This window comes from Lissotriton helveticus, chromosome 11 (genome assembly GCF_964261635.1).
Source record: "Lissotriton helveticus chromosome 11, aLisHel1.1, whole genome shotgun sequence".
NCBI classification, from domain to species: domain Eukaryota; kingdom Metazoa; phylum Chordata; class Amphibia; order Caudata; family Salamandridae; genus Lissotriton; species Lissotriton helveticus.
In genome coordinates, this window is record NC_136072.1 from 710,978,921 (window position 1) to 710,986,104 (window position 7,184).

A 7,184-nucleotide genomic window follows, 5' to 3' on the forward strand; every position below is an offset into this window, starting at 1 on the left:
TCCGGTGATGTTGTGTCGAGGAGGTTCCAGAGTTCGACGGCGTGTCTGTGGACGGAGCGGGTGTTGAGCAGGATGCACTTGAGGTGGTTGTTGTTGGTGCCTGGCCTTTCGGGTGCGGTGCAGGTCCGGAGGCAGGTGAACTTGCAGGCTTGGCAGGTGAAGGGTCCGTGGGAGCGTTTCGGGGTGGCTCTGTAGCAGGCGGGATTCTGGTCGGGTTTGAGTGCGTTGAGGGTGGCGTCATCGTAGGTCCGTCGTGTGGGCTGGCATCGACGGGGGCCAGGGGTCCTGGCTCTGGGCGCGGACGGGCGCAGACCGGCTTGTCTTTGGCGCGCCTTCGGCGCACAATCGGGGCGCCCGCTGCACGTGACCGCTGCACGTGACCGCTGCACGTACGCGCGTGCTCCATATGAGGCAAAGTGGGAGGGAGGAGCAGCTGGGAGGCTGGAGCGGGTCGGCCAATGGGGTAACAGAAGAAAAAGGGGGCGGGACCGCGAGGGAGCAGCGGTGGGAAGCGGGGAGCGGGGAGGTGGCACACCAGGGGTTACGGTATTCACGAAGGCACAATAAAGACAATTACAGAATCAAGAAGTACAAATGGTAAATGCACACAATGAGGGCAACAGCGGGGAAGAAAGAAAACGAGCAGCAGCGGGGGCACCGAGGCCAGGGACGAACCTGTGGCGCTGGGGCAGAGACGCGCTACAGCTGTGGAGCCGCACGGCGTGGGGGTGTCCTGGGACAGGTTACACTCACCTGCGCCGCTTGTGCTCCATATGAGGCCAAGTGGGAGGGAGGAGCAGCCGTGAGGCGGGAGCGGGGCGGCCAATGGGGTAACAGAAGAAAAAGGGGGTGGGGTGCGAGGAAGCAGCGGCGGGGAGCGGGGAGGGGGCACACCAGGGGTTACGGTATTCACGAAGGCACAAAAAAGACAATTACAGAATCAAGAAGTACAAATGGTAAATGCACACAATGAGGGCAACAGCGGGGAAGAAAGAAAACGAGCAGCAGCGGGGGCACCGAGGCCAGGGACGAACCTGTGGTGCTGGGGCAGAGACGTGCTACAGCTGTGGAGCCGCGCGGCGTGGGCGGTGTCCTGGGACAGTGGTTAAGGCGTTGTACTTAAAATCCAGTGGCTTTTCCCCGTGCAGGTTTGAATCCTTCTTGCAGCGTCATGAGATTTTGCATGAACACCATTTGGTTTAGTTAAGTAAATGTTCACTTCTCGTTACGCAATCCTCATCAAGTCACAGAGTTAAACGGCAAAAACTCAAACTAGATGTAAACATTGGGACAATTTCCACACCCAGGAAGTGTTTTAAAGAGGATGTGGCTCGGAAAGGTTCTTAGACTGGACCTGTCCTGCCTGATCTTGACGAGTCCCGAAAAGAGGATTTTTTTTTTATGAAGCGTGTCTTGTTTAAACTTTTGGACTCTATCTGAGTACACCTACGGGCCAGTTCCCAGCGCCGTAATATAGGGAAAAGAGGGTAGAAATGCGCAGTGATTGATTACCGCTCATCTGTGCCCTGCCACTAACTTTGAGTGACGCGTGTTGCTAATTTATTAATTGAAAGCATGCAAAATAAGTGAGGGCAACAGGGCACTGCTGGTATATGCCCAGTCCTTCTGTTACTTTATTTTTTAGGTCTTGGCCTGACTTGAGCAACGCATGGCTACTATACGACAACAGTGAGCTCATACACAGTGAGCTGTCATGGCCGAGTGGTTAAGGTGTTGGACTTGAAATTCAATGGGGTTTCCTCACGCTGGTTCGAATCCTGCTTGCAGCATCATGAGATTTTGAATGAACTCCATTTGGTTTAGTTAAGGAAATGTTCACTTTCCGTTACGCAATCCTCTTCAAGTCACAGAGTTAAACAGCAAAAACTTAAACTAGATGCAAACATTAAGACAATTTCCACACCCAGGAAGTGTTTTAGAGAGCAGGGGGCTCGGAAGGGTTCGTAGTCTGGACCTGTCCTGCCTGATCTTGACGAGTCACGAAAAGAGGATTTTTTTTTATGAAGCGTGTCTTATTTAGGCCTTTGGACTCTTTCCGAATACAATTAAGGGCCTGTTCCCAGCGCTGTAATATTGGGAAAAGAGGGTAGAAATGCGCAGTGATTGATTACCGCTCATCAGTGACCTGTCACTCACTTTCAGTGACGCGTGTTGCTATTTTTATTAATTGTATGAAAGCATGCGAAATAAGTGAGGGCAACAGGGCACTGCTGGTACGTGCCCCGTCCTTCCGTTACTTTCTTTTTTAGGTATCGGCCTGACGTGAGCAGCGCTTGGCTTGTATACGAGAACAGTGAAATCATACTCACAAAGCTGCAAAGGCAGAGTGATTAAGGCGTTGGACTTGAAATTAAATGCAGCTTCCCTGCGCAGGTTCGATTTCTGCTTGCAGTGTCATAACATTTTGCATGACCACCATTTGGTTTAGATAAGTAAATGTTCACTTCTCGTTACGCAATCTCATCAAGTCACAGAGTTAAACGGCAAAATCTCAAACTAGATGTAAACATTGAGACAATTTCCACACCCAGGAAGTGTTTTAGAGAGCAGGTGTCTCGGAAGGGTTCGTAGTCTGGACCTGTCCTTCCTGACCTTGACGAGTCACAAAAAGAGGAATTTTTTTATGAGGCGTGTCTTGTTTAGGCTTTTGGAGTCTTTCTGAGTACACTTAAGGTTCCGTTGTTTAGGCTTTTGGATTCTTTCTGGGTACTCTTAAGGGCCCATTCCAAGCGCCGTAATATAGAGAAAAGAGGGTAGAAATGCGCAGTGATTGATAACCGCTCATCTGTGCCCTGCCACTCACTTTGAGTGACGCGTGTTGCTAATTATTTTAATTGAAAGCATTCAAAATAAGTGAGGGCAACAGGGCACTGCTGGTACATGCCCCGTCCTTCCGTTACTTTATTTTTTAGGTCTCCGCCTGACGTGAGCAGCGCATGGCTCGTATATGACAACAGTGACATCCTACTCATGGAGCTGCGATGTCCGAAGTGGTTAAGGCGTTGGACTTGAAATCCAATGGGGTTTCCCTGTGCAGGTTCGAATCCTGCTTGCAGCATCATGAGATTTTGCATGTACACCATTTGCTTTAGTTAAGGAAATGTTCACTTCTCGTTACGCAATTCTCTTCAAGTTACAGAGTTAAACAGCAAAAACTCAAACTAGATGCAAACATTACGATAATTTCCACACCCAGGAAGTGTTTTAGAGAGCAGGTGTCTCGGAAGGGTTCGTAGTCTGGACCTGCCCTGTCTGATCTTGACAAGTCATGAAAAGAGGAATTCTTTTTTATGAAGCGTGTCTTGTTTAGGCTTTTGGACTCTTTCTGAGTACACTTACGGCCCAGTTCCCAGTGCCGTAATGTAGGGAAAAGAGTGTACAAATGCGCAGTGATTGATTACCGCTCATCTGTGCCCTGCCACTCACTTTGAGTGACTCGTATTGCTAATTTTACTAATTGAAAGCATGCAAAATTAGTGAGGGCAACAGGGCACTGCTGGTACATGCCCCGTCCTTCAGTTGGCTGCTCTCGCCATGCTGAGGGCTTCTTGGAATCAATAGATTCCAGCAGTTGTGTCGCTGCTCTGCCTACAATTCTGATTCATGGGCGTTGCTTTGCGTCATGTATGATGCAAAACACAGTGTAATGATTGCACCGAAGGCAATCATTACACGGAAGGTTGACACCCCGTCCGCTTTTGGCCCCGCCCTCCGGGATTTGATCTTTTACTCGTGGAAATTACACGTGCCTTTATCTTGTGGCTCAGCACTATTTTCTTTTACTCGTGTTTAGTAGCAGGGAAGGGGCACGTGAACTCTCGTTTCTGTAGCATGCTTGTTCTCCCTGCTAAGCCACAAGATAAAGGAACCGTGTAATTTCCAGGAGTAAAAGATCAAATCTTACTGTGCACCCACTTGACACTACCCTCCTTCTAATGCCGGCTTCTCCTGTTTCATCATAGTGTGATCCTAGCCCAACACGTTTGTTAGATTTGGGGGTCTCTAGTTGGCCCAGGTAGGTACTTGTGACAAATAGGGACCCTTGACTCTAGTCTGGATAATGGGATTACACTCCTAAATAACCCTTGCTCACCCCCTTTGTAGCTTGGCACGAGCAGACAGGCTTATCTCAGAGGCAGTGTGTAAAGCATTTGTGGCCACGTATAGTAACCCATTGACAACACTACAGATGGACACCACACAAGGTTTTATATCAAAAATAAGTATACTTTATATATATTTACCACAAGTCTATAAACGACAAAAATACACAATACTGTTACTTAAAGATGGTAGATTTAGCTTAGTTCAGTTCAGTTCTTAAGATGCGACACCTTGTGTCAATGTACCTTAAGATGTGTTGCGCTTCCACGACAAGCAATGTCACAGCGATGGAAATGCGGCAAAGTTCTGGTGCAAAGAAATGAAGACGTGAAGATCTTCCAGATGCGGCACGCTTCTCTGGGGATGCAAGGCGTTCTCGGTTTGATGTGTGGACTGCAGCGGCGACACCCTTGTTCAGAAGTGCGACGGCAACAGCTTCAGCTGCGACACTCTTCTCCCAGTTTGCGTGAAGCTTCTGCACGATGCGACAACTACAGTGGCAACATTCTTGTTCAGAAATGCGACAGCAGCAGCTCTGACAGCGGCGCGCTTCTCTTGGGATGCGAGGCGCATTCCTCGATGCGGTGCAATGCGACAGTTTCAGCGGCGACACCCTTGTTCAGAAGTGCGGCGGCAGCAACAGCGACGGCGACACGCTTCTTCCTCGTTGCGAGACCCTTCTCTCGATGCGGTGCAGTGTGACAACTCCCTCAGCAACACCCTTGTTCAGAAGTGCGACGGCAGCAGCAGCGACGGCGACACGCTTCTTCCTCGTTGAGTCGCGATTCCCGCTCCTTGGAACACGCAGTCCTTCAGAAGGCCCAAAACAGCAGCACACACTTCCAAAAGAACTCTGGGGAGTTGGGGTTTGAAGTTTGTTGTCCCTGAGACTTCAGCAGGAGGCAAACTCTATTCCAAGCCCATCGAGATCCTTCACAAGTTGAAAATAAAGTACACAAAGTTCCTTTCTCCTTCCTTTGGCAGTCAGGCAGCCACTGCAGGCCAATCTCCTAAGCAGCACTTCTGCTTAGGAACAGTCTCTCCTCAGTTTCTTCAGGTTCCTCTCCTCAGCAAAGGTTTCTTTTTGTAGTCCAAAAGTGATCTAATTTCATGGGATCAGGGTCCCAATATTTATACCCCAAAATCCTTTGTTCCCTGAGGGGGGAGGGGCCTTTGCCCAGTCCAAACCAGTTCTGAAGCACTCTGTTTACCAGACGTTTCCTTTCCTTTCACAGTGCAGGGCAGAAACATCAGACGTCCCACAGGAGGTGGAGCCAGCATTGTGGAAGGCAAGTACAGTCCTGGAGCACTTTGTCGATAGGACTCCTTTTCTTCTTTCAGTGTGCAGGGCAGAGACATCCGTCGCACCCCGGGAGGTGGAGCCAGTATTGTGGAAGGCAGGCACAGCCCTATTCAAGGCTCAGGTGCAACGCCTCCCTCCCATCTAGATGCAGGTCTCTCTATTCACCAATGGGCTGACTCATCCTGTCTCTTGGAATCCCCCAGCCCTGTCACTCACAAAACCGGGCAAAGGAATACACAACCTAGCAGAGGCAGGCTTGAAAGGTTAGACAATAAATATACCTACTTTCTAAAAGTGGTATTTGGAAACCCAGAATGTTAAAACCAACTTCACTAAAAGATGCTTTTTATCATTTTGAGTTCAGGCATACTAAACCCGAATTCCTACCATGTTCTCTGAGTCAGTTTGGGTTATAAAATGTAATAATTCTAACTGCCCATTCTGGCCTATGGACAACAGGTAGCCTTGCAATAGTGAAAAATGAAAATGGCTGTAATTCACTTTTAGGACATGCCACACACATCAGGGCTTGTCCTACTTTATACTTACAATGCACCCTGCCCTTGGGTCTATCATAGGGGTGTCTGACATGAAGAAAAGGGAAGGTTTAGGGACTGACAAGTGGGTGCACTTGCCCAGTCAGCATGACAGTACCAGACTGCACGCAGGCTCTGAAATGGCAGACCTTAGACACATTTTACAAGGCTGTTTCTGTGGGTGGCGCAACCAGTGCTGCAGGCCCACCAGCAGTATTTAGATTTACATGCCCTGGGCACTAGACTAGGGTCTGACAAGTAAACCAAATATAGAGTCATCAAAACAAAAAACGGACACTTGTTACACCTGAAGACCATTAGTTTTGCCAGATGTATTAGAGTATCCTCAAAAAACTCAATGTTTTTGGATTGCGGTTCATCTGTTTCATCCGCCCCACATTAGAGTTGTGGCAGTTATCATTGGGTACTCCAAAAGATAGTGAATTGCCAGCCTCATCCAGAGGCACCTCTGGTCTATGGTGCAGTATCCAGAGATGTGTGTATAGGAAAAGGTGAAAACAGATTTTATGAAAAAAGGAAAAAATGTTAAAATAGGGGAAAGCCACCCGGATTTTTTAATAAGGGTAGATATCCGCTGTAGTTAAAAAGTAAAGGTACTGTAATTTAGATCAAGTTACTGGATCTAACAGTGTATTAATGAGATCGTCGACATGTTTCAGTTCCTTGGGCCCGAGGGGTCTGCGGAGCTTTCGTCAGGACTAACAAACAGAAAGTTGTACTTACACAATTTGTGTAGTATCTCTTTGATGTAAGCGTTTTCTGATAATTATTTGAAAACAATTCCTCCAAATTCTGCAATGAGATGAAGAAATACACGAGCAAACATACACTTATTCAATTACAATCACATAAGGCTGGTAATCAGTGTGATAACACTTTTATCAAAGGTACATTGTCTTATGTGGGAAGGCATGACTTGGATTAAGAGGGAGATACTAAAAAGTATACGCCATGTTGTGTTGTCTTAGTGGAATATGGACATTGATCTAGTCACGCAGGCGCGTTAACTAAAGCGTGGGTCACTGGATGGTGACAGACATGCAGTTGAGCAGCGTAATTTAAGGGGGGCCAATACAGCTTCTGTCTTGAGTTTCCCTTCGTATTATTTTGAGCACTGTGAGTGATATATTTCTACATAGACATCAGGATGAATGTCCTGCAATTTTTCGACGATAATTTGACCCTTGCTTGAATGCATG

The 7,184-nt window shown here is 47.9% G+C and overlaps 2 non-coding genes across 2 annotated transcripts; both read left to right on the forward strand.

Moving 5' to 3' along the window:
• The first annotated feature begins 1,708 nt into the window (after nt 1-1,708).
• TRNAS-UGA (transfer RNA serine (anticodon UGA)) lies at nt 1,709-1,790 on the forward strand. Its single transcript has one exon. It is a non-coding gene; the product is annotated as a tRNA-Ser (tRNA).
• Nucleotides 1,791-2,996: 1,206 nt separating this feature from the next.
• Nucleotides 2,997-3,079, forward strand: TRNAS-UGA (transfer RNA serine (anticodon UGA)). Its single transcript has one exon. It is a non-coding gene; the product is annotated as a tRNA-Ser (tRNA).
• Nucleotides 3,080-7,184: the final 4,105 nt, after the last annotated feature.